Source organism: Parasteatoda tepidariorum, chromosome 7 (genome assembly GCF_043381705.1).
Source record: "Parasteatoda tepidariorum isolate YZ-2023 chromosome 7, CAS_Ptep_4.0, whole genome shotgun sequence".
Classification (NCBI taxonomy): domain Eukaryota; kingdom Metazoa; phylum Arthropoda; class Arachnida; order Araneae; family Theridiidae; genus Parasteatoda; species Parasteatoda tepidariorum.
In genome coordinates this window covers 52,090,430-52,103,664 of record NC_092210.1, presented here as the reverse complement: position 1 = coordinate 52,103,664, position 13,235 = coordinate 52,090,430, and the positions used below count along the sequence as shown (strand labels likewise).

Here is a 13,235-nt window from a genome sequence, read left to right as displayed (position 1 = left end):
TTTAGCTATTTGGGGCTACATGCACGTTCAAAAAATTCAATTTGATTTAAGTGATAAAAATAGAAATTTTCTTTGATAAAGGGTCAAATAATTTATCTCCCATAAAGAATCAAATTATTAAAGCAAAGTAATGATTTTGCTCCATGACTATCAAAAACTTAAATAATATCAATATGTGATTTTATCTGATTGATGACACCTCGGTATAACAGACAAAAATAATTTTATGACTTATGCAATTCAACTTTTTGAAGTTCGAATCAAACTATAACGTAAATGCTCTATCAGTGCCTCTAACGTAAAATGGGTTTGAGCAGATTTCCTGGCGTAATCATTAATAAGAAAATTGTAAATATCATATACATTCAAGTATAAAAATTTTTATAGTTTAGTAAGATCTTAAACCTTATAGCAAACTAAAGGCTTTTCTGAAAGAACATTTCTCACCATTTTAGTAATTTATTAATAATATGGAGGAAAACCCTCCTGTAACAGCCAGTAGTGGGAGAATTTTGGGATGATGGAGACAATTTGGTAATCATTGCGCACCGACAGCCTTTACTTTCCAAAAAAAAGTTGCCATTAATTCATGTAAAGCTGCTTAGGGTTCGAGCTGCCTCTGGGGGCATTTTTACAATGACGGCTTCAATAAATGCCTTAACCACTAATCTATTGCGGATCATTAGAAGTATATTGCAATAATTAAAGATGCCATGTAGAAATAAATTTACAATATTGGGAAAATTACTCAACTATTGCCTAGTATAGCATCACTCAAAATAAATTGCGTTTTAATGTTTCAAAGATAAATTAACATTGACAGAGCAACTTCAGATAAATAAAATTAACGAACCATTCTGTTTTTCATCTACGTTTTTAGATAAATATTCATTTTAAATATACTATCATCAACATCATCGATTCCCCCGACTTGAGTTTATCAAATACATCAAGCAGCTTTGACTATATATTTTTTCTCAGTGTACCATCACCGAATAGGATGTCTTCATTCTTCTTAAAAAGTGTTTAAAAAAATTTACTAATTAAAATAAATAAAATCGATCTGGGAGCTACTTTTCTTTAATAAAAGGTCTTCGTGAGAAAGGGAGAAATAGAAAACAGTTGCGGGAGCTCAAATGAATTTTTTTTAAATGAAAAAAAAGTGTTTCTGGAGCCAACGGAGCGGAATTAATGAAGGAATTACTGGTTCTGTATTCCATGATGTCCTCCCATTTTCTTATAAGACGTTGGACAATTTTTTCCCTTCTTTTTCATTTCATTTGATTTATACGTTTTTTGAGAGTCGTCTTCGTTCCTTTTTTTTCCGGCGACTATGCAATTTGAAGGTTTTTCATTATATATAATTATTATTTTTCCAATTTATACTAAGGAAAACGGATTTAAAAAGATGGAATTTTTCATTTAGAAAAGATATCCATTTTAAGTTGAGTGGAAATTTGGAAAAGGGAAAAGCTTAAAATTGAATTTGGATCCATCGTAAAAATTGCCTGCATGAATTCGCCCTAATTAGTGATTTACAGATTGTGGTGCATATTGTTGCTAAATAGAGTACTTTTTTGTTGTACTTTATTTTCAAGTGTTGTTTATGAGAAATTATTCACCTCATTTTTTTAATTGCTATTTTTCTCGCATCTTAATCTTTAATTACATTTTTAAAAAAATTTGGCGTTTAACATTTTTTAATTATTTTGGAAATAGGATTAGTTAAATAAAATAAAAAAATGCTCATGCTTCTCATTTTTTATTGGTATAAGTTTCAAACTTCCTATAATAGCCTGATATGCAAACTAATGAATTAAAATAATATCAGTCACCAATTAAACTTTTTATTTTTGTAAAAAGGAAACTTTGTGGAAATTTATAAAATGATTTCGAGAGCAAGACAATCATAAAGTTATAAATTCACAGGAATTGTACTGTTCTTAGTAATTTTAAGCGCCTTATTTAAGCTTTTTTATGATATCCCGCTTTATTTTGAATAAAATAAGGACACGACGTATATTGATTGACCAAACATTCTACATAAATGATTTGCAATTAAAAAATTTAAAGCAATTTTTAACGAAATTCTTTTAAGAAATATGAAACGATTAATGCTACTCAAAGCGAGTGTTGTATTTGACTCTGGGCGCAAATATTTAAAAAAAGAAATTGGTTTTCGATAAAATTCTTACTACAATAATAGCTTATTATAATATTAAATGAATTTCAAAAGCTACTCATAGTCAGTGACATTATTACTTAGTCCTAGTGGAGCAATTAATCTTAGAACCTGGGTTTCGAAGCCCCCTCTATCCCATTCATCGTGAATTTAAGTTCAGTTTGTGTTGAGTCTTTACGATCAGCAGTCAGTGAGGTTGCTGTATATACACTTCAAGCACTTTGCTTGAGTAACTAAAATTAAATGAAAATAATAAAAGCAGCTTGCCCTAAACTTGGTTTGTTAAAAAAATTTTAGTTGTAGATGAGTAAAAATGTGTCAGCATGACGAAACGCCTTGAATATTCATATTTCAGATTGATCGATTTCAGCAGTGGTGATATTATTTTGTTGAATTTTAATTTTTGGAAGTGTCCCTTAAGCAGAAATTGAAGTTTGAAATTTAGATCTATAGTTGATGACATTATTGCTGTAAGAATAAGTGAATTATATGTACTTTTCTTTTAACACGTTCGATGCAAATATCGCCAGCGCGTTATCGACAATTGAAGATCATCCCTTTGCTTGTGCGTAATCGACTGCGTGCGCGTTAGTAAAGAAATTGTAAGAAAAATAAATGTTCATATATGTGCCGTTTTTTTCAGACTTAGTTGTTTAGGTAATGCAGAGAACTTAAAAAATATGTTATTAGGTTAAAAATTATCGTCTTCATATTACGTGGTTTGCCAACAAGACCCCTTCGCGTTCTTCAATGATTATAGGACCAATAAGAGATATTTAAAATAGTCTGGCTCATGTTTTCTCTGCTGAATTTGTAAAGGCTAAAGGGCACAGAAGACAGCAGGTTTAAGATTTGGTGAGATGCCGTAACACCAGTTAGGTTACGCATCGTTGATCAACTTCTTTCTCCACACAAAGGTGAATATATGCCGGTTTACCATCCGGCGACATTATCTCATTATATCTTCCAAAAAAAGATGCCTGGCCTTACCTCTCATCTTCCGTCCAGTTATTTAATTTGAAGATTTTTTTTTCTCTCTCTCTCTTGGAGAAGTATGATATGATAATAGGGATGTTTACTTGAATTTATTTTTATAATCGTTGCTTCGGAAAAGGAATTTCATGAAATTACTTAAACAAATTGAATTTCTCAGGGTCATGACAACTCTTGTTGAAAATAACTCCTTGGTTCCTTTTTAGCATTGAAAAAAATACTACTTTTAAGCATATATTTTTAAATAAATAAGATATATTTTTATTTGTTGAAATTTTAGTTTTAGGTAGGATTATATTCAATCCAAGTATCGATCTGTAGTCGATACAGTACTATATTAATATCAAAGAATATTTATATTCTTTGCTACAGTCTCAAATGCAGAGCCATAGAATATGGTACGAGAGAAAATGGATCAAAAATGTTTTATTCCACAACAATTTTTCTCTCCTTTAATAATGAAAATTTATTTTCAAGTTTATTTCACGTTTCAAATTTATTAATTTATTTCACAATCATCATTTCATGGAATATATTAACAGCGATATGTTTTTTCGTTGGCCCTTTTCATGTTTTTGTATTAAGAGAATAATGAAAACATGACATTAATTAAATTTAGTTTCTTATATGCTGTATAAATATGTTAATAAAATAAGGATTATAAGGAGGAGGTAGGAAGGCAAAAGGTTTTCATATTTAATCTTCACATGAAAAATGTGTTTCATTTCTGTATTTTTAACATGCTTAAATCACACTAACGAATAGCTTGTTAATGAGTTAAATATGTGGTGAATGACCCAATCAAAACCTTTTAACTATTTATTTAAAGTCTAATCTACATCATTATTTTAAATTTAGCGTTTATCAAACTTTAAGAAAATCTATACAGCGTATATATACAGTTGAAAATAAATAGGAAATAATTAGAATATTTAAAGTGAATTGAGTGTTTTTTCGAATAAATTTTGGAAAAAAAAAGCAATTAAATATAGCACTTCTCTTGTATTTCTACAATCTTATTATCAATAATTACACATTAAATAAATTTTCGTGTAGTCAACTTTAAAAAAAATTATCTTTACCAATTATAATTTTTTATTAAATATGAAAGGGTATAATTTTTTTAAAAAATGACATACTTTTGCTAATTTAAACTTTAAGAGATCATTACCGAAATTGAAAAAAAAAAGTTTGTGTTATCGAAACTTAATCACGCTATTAATTAAAACGCCTTAAGAAGTGAATTTACCGCTCTCCCCTCCCCCCTCCTGAAAAAAGGGTATTCGGAAATTTTTAAATGCTTCCAACTTTAAATATTACATTACGCTCATTGTAAAAAACGAGTTTCACCAGAATAAAATACAGTCAAACCCCGCTATAGTGAACACGGCTTATAGTGAACTCCCGGATATAGCGAACGAAATGCTCGGTCCCGTGCCTTGCTATACACGTATAATGTTATTTTTAGTGGATATAGTGAACCAAAAAGTGAGGAAGTTGGATATAATGAACTTTTTTCTGTCTTCGACTGATTTCCCCCCTATTTTCTATGTAATAATTTTGAAATTTCTATTTCAAAATAAATACATATACCGATTTTTAAAACCATCTATTGAAACTACTTTTATGTGCTCGAATGGCAGGTTAGACAGGTTTAAAAAGCGGAATAACAGAAATTCAGGAAAAATTATCTGAGAGTCGGGAAGTGTTTCCATATCTGATGTTGAGGATTGCTCATTAGCTAAAGATTACTAATTTTTATTTGTACGTAAGACGAAGAGTGATGAAAAATAACACATTTTTTGCTACTACATAATATTTTTCAGTCATTTATATGAATATAATGTAATAAAAGGGAGGAGTTTGGGAACTATTAGTAAATTGCCTGCGTAACGGATATAGTGAACTCCCGGTTATAGTGAACCGAAATTTCGGCCCCTTGAAGGTTCACTATAGCGGGGTTTGACTGTAGTAACATCCAGCTTTCTCAACCTAAATTATATAATTCAATTCTTGTAATTTAAATAACAATAGTCACATAATATGTGTCAAAATAGCTAGTGAAAAACCATACCATTCTCTTCGAATCGAAATGTTTATCCAATCATTTTAAAGAATCGAATATCTTCTTATTCTTTTTATCCTTTGCTAAATGATTCCAATTAGAAATGGCGCATTTCTTCCGAGAAAACCTTGACGAAGGAAGAAAAAAAAAATATCAACTTATCATGTCAACTGATTGTTGAATTATTCATGAATGAATATAATTTAATTAAGGGTACAAATATTACTACCACCTGTTTAATGGGTAAAAGAGGTATTTAGATATAAAATTAAGGAAAGAAGTGTCTCCATTACTACGAGAATCACCTGTCTTCGGATTCAAGATTTTTTTTGTGATCATATATTTCTGTGTCGAGTTCGGAAATTCTTTCTCTCTTGTCAAATTTCAGTTCACCTGCTCTTAGTAGATCTGTAATTAATGTTTTATGGCATGAAAAGAGTTACCCTTTAATTTGGCAAGTCAGTAGAGTAAAAATTATTTAATTTTTTGCTTCTACAATGTTTCTTAGTTTAAAATCTGGCAGGTTTAAATTTGACAGGTTTAGACCGCAGTTAATTTAATCTTTGTTCGAATTTGAAAATGTTGAGGGACGCAGGAGATATCTTGTCTAATTGAAAAGAGGGACAGGTTATTGCAATTCTAACATTAATTTATATAAAAGTTTTATTCATTTATCAGGGATTTACGACATTCTGAAAAATAAGAGGGAAAAAAACAAACATATAAAAATAACAAAAATGAATATAAAAATCTTAGAATAAGGTGTATTACAGCTGAAAAAATTATATAGCAGCAAACATTTGCTTTTATTAAAACGCTTAATTTCATTAGAAAAGTTCAGTTAAAGCTAGATAGAGTCGAAAAAAAAAATTTTTTTTTTGTTGTAACAGTAAGAGTAAGAAATATTCTATATTTATTTTTAAAAAAAATTATGACAAAATTTACTTTATCATAAATTACTTTTCCTTAAAGCAAAAAACACAGATTTGTTTTAATTTTTTTATGTTTCAATATAATTTTATGCTAATGCAAAAGGAAATCTAATGGCAGGCTCCCCTTTCCCTTCTTGAAAGTATCATCGTTACGTCATGTTTGTTCTATGATAACTACGATATTAACCTTTTACACAAGAGTTTGCATGATGATGATTATTCATCATTATGCAAAATGTCGTGTATCGATATGTTCCCCCCCTTTTTTAAAAAAAAAAAATGCAAATAAAAAGCACACTGCAAAAAAACAGAAGTGATACTTAAAAATTTTTTTATTTCCATAAATTTAATCTAATTAGCAAAACTAATTAATACATACGTTATTAGAATTGTAATAATTAAAAATAGTTATAATTTTATACTGTCTACCTTTCTTTAAATGTCATTATAGTTGTATGAAAAAATATTATTGTATATATTTTAAGACTAATTACTATGCTCATTATTCAAAATAATTTTTACAAATTCTCAGCAGGGCCAAATTGCGAATAAAATAATTTGATCATGCTTATTAAAATACGCATTAATAATATATCATTAAATAAGTAAATTACTTTTTCATCGGTTAAAAAGTTTATAAAAATGTGTCGTTATATATATTGACACAGGTTTTTGTTTCTTTTTCTCTTAAATTTCATTTTATAATATTGATTAAACAAATATGATGGAATAATAATCTAGCCTACTTCCTAGTCTGCAAAAAATTTCAGATCAAATTACGTGAACCGGTATTTTTTACCGCAAAAATCATTTATACTGGAACATATTGTTCGGAGAAAAAATTTGATTTACTATAATTTTCAGAATAATAGTTACTGTAATATCACTGAATCACTTTAGTTAAATAAATATTACTTAATATTATAACCATCGTTGAACAGACAGCCCGATTTTGAGTTTACTACTAACCAAAGGTGGTAGCAAACTGAAAATTGGTAGTTGGTTAGTTATTGGTAGTTGGTTAGTTATTTAATATATCATTATATAACTAACCAACTACCAATGTTCAACACCGTAGCCTCGTAATTTTGAACCCAATCCAGAAGACAAGGGAATTCCTGGATCAAGTATAGGGAGAAATTTGCCTTCGAGGAAGACTATTTCATAGAACTAACTCGCATTTACCTTAAACCACGAAAACCTCTCACGGTTAACATGACGGCAAGTGGGCTCTAACCCATGGTTCGTTTACCACTGAGGATATTTTACGTCTGCACTGTAGTCCCTGTGTGGAATTCGTATCGACCAGTCATCACTGGGATTCGAACCCGAGCACATCATCCCCTGAGCCACCACTGCTAAAATAAATGTTATTGTAAAAATGACAGTATAGGAATAATATTTTATGGTAAAAATGGATTTTACGGAAATTGCGCCCAAAGTGCCGGTAGCGTAATTCGACACGAAAATTTTTACAGTGTGTAAACAAAAGCTAAAATCCCTTCGTTCACAACCAAACTATTTTTGATGTTATACATTGTTTGAAACTTATTCTATTCACATTATTTGATAATAATGCATCAATATTTTAGAATAATGAAAAATCAAGATGTTACAAATCCAATCAGAAAACACGGGTGACCTATCTTAGATAGACTTGCGTGCCAGAACATGTTACTTCTGAATTTGTATTCCCGCCTTCAGGTTCTCAATAACTAGTGATTTTTATCTCTCTAATATTTAGAATGCTGAGAAGAAAAAAAAAATGAGCTAGTTTTAATGTTTGATAATGATTGACCAACTGTATGAAAAGAACTGTCATTTAAAGCGACAGGCACGCTAATTTAGAAGTAATATAATATTAGAACTTGATAACAATATTTAATATCGTATTAATTTAACTTAGAAAAGTAATTAATAAAAGAAAAATGTCATAAAATATTAAATAGTAGTTATTTAAAACAGAAATAAATCTCTTGGAAGAAACAAAAATAAATCTCTTAGTTTTGCTAACATTAATGGCATTCTAATTTCATAAATGAAACTAAGCATAAAATTTATAATTTGATTGAAAAATCATAATTTGAAATAAGATAATAATCTTCGTATATGATCTAGCTCTTTGAATGTTAAAAACAAAAGAAAATCAAAACAATCCATAAGATCAAAACAGTTGTTAAACTATTTTAAGTGAGTACAATTTAGTAAATTATTAAAGAACAGCTTAAAGTTCTTAATATTATTCATTTTGTATTCATATCTGGGCAAAATTTCCTTATTTTTCCTTGCAAATCATTTAAAGTTTGTCAAAATCATAATTATTTAGAACTTTCAGATCAGTAAAAATATAAACATTCAAGTTTATTCTAAGGCATAGTAAGGTTTAAAGTTTGTCACAATCATAATTATTTAGAACTTTCAGATCTGTAAAAATAAAACATTCAAGTTTATTCTAAGGCAAACACAGAAAAAAAGAATACTTACTAATCTGGACGTATTTCATTCCTTTATTTATTACCAAGCCAAAATCATTATTGCTATTATAAATAAGATAAATCTTTCATAAAAATTTAGTACAATTTTTTAAATATTTGATTCTGTAAAATCGAACTCAACTGCATTTAAAATCATTTTTACAAAATGAAAGTTTGGAACAGAAAAATGCAGACGATATTTTTTATGTCGAAAACTACATTATATTTAATAATTTTCAGCTTCTTTTATATGTTACAAGCAGACGATTTTTTTTCTTCTTTGGTACGGTGCATTTAAAATGTTTTAAAAATCAATTATCATTGAAAAGTCAAATATAAAAGTAGAAATATATTGAAATGTAGAATTATATAAAGTATTATTATAAATATGTAATAGTATTAGTGTAAAGTATAATTTATATAAATGTATATCAAAATCAAACTATATTTTTTTTTCAAATTTTTTTAATTTTTATAAACACGTTAACTTATTCTTTATTTATTCAATTTGATAAAAAAAAAATTTTTTTTTCATTGTACAGATTTTTTAATTATTTCATTATATTTTTTATTATTTTGCTTTCATTTCAACATCATCATCAACAATTATTATTCTAGAAAAAATCAAGTTTGCATTTTTAAAACAATAGTTTGAAAATTCTGTAAAATTTAAAAGTTTATTGTAATTGTGTCCACCTTAGATTTTCTGTTAAAACTTTCTTATGTTTTTTTATTTGTGTGTATTTTATATTTCTATTTATTTATATATTTATTATAGGCATGAGGCTTCATTTTGGAAAAACAGTCTCAAAAACATTCAAATGACAGAATTGTTAGATCCATAACAGAATTGTCAAGTAAAGAAAATGTAACCTTAGATGTCATTGTTAGCAAAGAGACCAATTATGTTTTAAACACTTTTAAAATTCGACAATTGAAACTAATTATCATGAAGGTGATTACAGTTAAGGCAGTATTCACTTTGATGGAAACAATCGTGAAATTTATTGTTATAAATTACCACGTTTAGAATGATCAAGCAAGCGTAGAAATACACACCCAAATTGATCGCGAGATTCACTCTTCCGTTAAAGAAACTTTTTTTTGTTTGTTAGTAAATAACTTACTTTTCATTCATTCATGAAAACAAATTACTCTTTTAATGCCTAAAACCCTTTCATTTTCAACTGTTTTCATAACGTGATATTTTGAAAATTTTCTAAGTTGTATAATTTAAGAGTGTGATATTTTTCATTTTAGTGAGCAGGCCATTTAGGAAACAATAGAAAGTAGAATTTCGTACAACTGAAAGAAAAAAAAAACTTAATAAAAAATAAATAAGAAAACATTATAACTTAAACTGGGACAGCTAAGCTAGTTGGGTAACCTTTCTCGTTTTTAAGACAAATACTTTGGTGCTCTGATTGGATTTTGAACCAAAATATGAAGAATAGTTGAGTTGAACGTGATAATAAATTATCAATAGTAACATATTATCTCTTTAATTGGATGACAACTGTCTCCTCTATGATCTATTGGAACTTTCAGAAACTGCTTAAAGTTAAACTTTAAAAACCCGGTGAAGCTACCAAAGCTTATGGTATTTAAAACTTATTTTTAACTATTAGATTTTTAGAAAATGCTTTACAATTTTTGATACTAAAAAATTAGACTTAACTACTTATCGCTAGTTTGTTTACACTCAAAGTCCACCCCACCCCCTCGTAAAAATTAACAGTTTAAATTGCACATTAACATTCTAATTCTATTATTCCAGTACAAATTGATTTTTCCAAAATACATAGAAATATTCTTTACTAAAGGTTTTTCTTCATCCTACAAAATATTAGAGATTTTCAAAATAATTACGTAAATTTCAATTTAAATTTTTAAAAAAAAACTTAACAACCTCCGAGTAGAAACGTCATGAAATGCTATTCTATTATTATTATCGCTACTGTAAAGTTTTTTGTGCTAAAGTTGCTCCTTATTGTCCAAGAGTCTAATCTCGTTTTATGACAAATTGGCACAAATGGTGCTACATGTTAGCATTCTCTTCTTCATTGCATATAACTCCTACAATCTTAGAGAACTGTTACAACAGAACGTACGAATTTTATTGAGTTTTTAAAAATGTTTTCATTTTCTAAAAATATATAATAGTTGTATAAATATATAAAATATATAATGTATAATATATAAAATGCATAATATATAAAATATATAAATGCTGCAAGGCAAAAAGATGGAAATTATACACAGTTCATTTTTCTTCTTCTGTAAAGTATTCTTTTAATTTGCATTTTCTTGCTATTCATTTTTAAATATTTTATTCGATTAATTTAAGAATTATTTTAGAATTGGCAATAACTAAGAATTAATGAAAACTTGGTGATACTGAAAACATAAAAGACGAAACAATATGTTACAACTGAAATTAATTTGTAACTGATAATAATTTTTTTAAAAGGCAATTTTGAAGAATTGTTGCCATATTATTTTAATTTATTTTTGCAATTTCTTAAACTTTGCTTTTTTGCTGTCTAATTGGGCTTTAATGGCATAATAAGAGCAGATAGAAGATGATAACATTCTAAACATTTAATTTAGGGAATAGAATATCCTCTTCAATTCCATTTTCATCCTCACTGCGTATTAAAATCCTTAATAAAATCTAATTTGAATAATAGACTGAAAACTTTGGAAAAATATCAGTGCAACACTTAAATTTAAAGCGAAAAAAAATTAAGAACAAAAAAATTGAGTTACGATGTAATTTAGATCTGAATAGTTCAATGACGAGCAAGCTCGGACAGAGCCCGTCCGTATCAGACGAAGTTTCATTTTCCCACCAAACGATCTCAAGACATAACAATCTCAAGAAACTTGAAGAAGATGAAAAAGGAATCCTCGCTAAGATCACTTTGTTGTGACATGAAGCGACACTATGGTGACGTAGAATTTTCGTGTAATGATAGAAAGGGTTATGAGCCGAAAACATTATGACATTTCCGGTAGTGCCCTTTTTAAAATACGATGCTGGGGGTGGTAGGAGAGGAGAAGGGCGGGGAAGACATCATCTGCCCGATCAAAGGTCACCCTCCAAGAGCAAACTTTCTCACAGAATCCGGACTATAGTCCAGAGGACATAGAAGTTTTGCTTCTTGATACTCACCTGTTTTCGGGCGTGACGTCACTGATACGTGGTTGTGGTTACCATCGTTTGGCTGATTATTGCTTTTGTTTCTTCAAATTAATGGCGTTTCTCTTTCTATGATGTTGGAATTAAGAAAAAGAGGGAGAAAGAAACTGTTCATGCATTTTTTTAGATGAAAATAAATAAAAAGATTTAATTTTCTTGTTTCGAAAAGGTTTATAAAAACAGGATTTTAAGTGTTTCTCAGTATTTATTTCATTGCTTATTTATTTCACCCCTAACAAAATAATGAATTCCATTTTTACTTTCGGTTGAGTGTCAAATCATTGTTTTTATTTCCTTTGCGTTTATGAAAAACATAATACCAAGCCTCATAAACTAAAAATTTGTAAACGACAATACCTCAGCAAAAATTTAACTTCACTTTGGAAAATGCGAATTAAGGGAAAGCCTCAGGGATATGAGCATGAAAAACGAAAATAATTGTTATTTTTATTATTTATTTTTATTTCAACTTATTTATTTATAACAGAAAAGTCATTAAAATTAATATTTTTTTAAAGGTATTTCGGAAATAACTGGAATAATTAATATAATTCCGATGATTAATAAAAACGATATGGGTAAAAGCGTGGAAAAGCAATTTTTTTTTTCTTGTTAGTTTTGAAGCTAAATTTTTTATCCATAATAGCAGCTAATTTTAAACAGATTAAAAAAAGTAATTAAAAATTAAAGAAATAGCAATTAAAATTTTCATGAAGCTAAATACTAAAAGGTAATAAATATAAATAAACACACATTATAAATGCAATTTTTTAAAAAAAGGCAAAAAATGAAAGCTAATGTTGAGATTTTTAATGAAAAAATAGGAAAGAAAATAATACATGTTAAAAATGTGTACAAACAAAGAAATATTGGTTGAGCAGAAAATTTGGGAAAAATTAACAACTTACTACAGCTGAAAAAAAAAAATTAGTTACCATCTTTGATTTTAAATATAATTTTGAATTTATGAATACGAATTTTAAAATAAATTCAATTATTTAAGATTCACAGTAACTTTAGAATTTCTTCAACGTAAATAAATAAAAAATTGGCGAATAATAATCGAATTAGTAGTTAAAAATTATTTAATATTTGTTGGTCTTCATTATCTTTCTTTCCCATTAGTCTTTCCAAAAACTGTTAAAATGAAAAATATTTATCTACAAATTATTCATTTTTTTTTTTTTTTTTTTTTTTTTTTTTTTTTTTTTTTTTTTTTTTTTTTTGCCCCTATCCTGGAGCCAAATTTTCGAGGGGAAAAGTAGATTTTAAACCTTCTTGAGTTTCGTGTTAAGAAAAATTATTGAAATTATAAGCATATTTCAATACACAAGAAGAAAAATTGTTCAGCAGAATTTGAAAAATGTGCTTTGCCAAAACATTCTGA

The 13,235-nt window shown here is 27.9% G+C and overlaps 1 long non-coding RNA gene across 9 annotated transcripts in view; it reads right to left on the bottom strand.

The window, feature by feature from the left end:
- Positions 1 to 13,235, bottom strand: part of LOC122269977 (uncharacterized) — a 377,717-nt gene that overhangs the window by 271,847 nt on the left and 92,635 nt on the right. For all 9 annotated transcript variants that reach the window (XR_011637278.1, XR_011637273.1, XR_011637272.1 and 6 more), the window contains one exon: positions 5,250 to 5,367. This is a non-coding gene — a long non-coding RNA (uncharacterized lncRNA). The remainder of the gene's footprint in view (positions 1 to 5,249; positions 5,368 to 13,235) is intronic.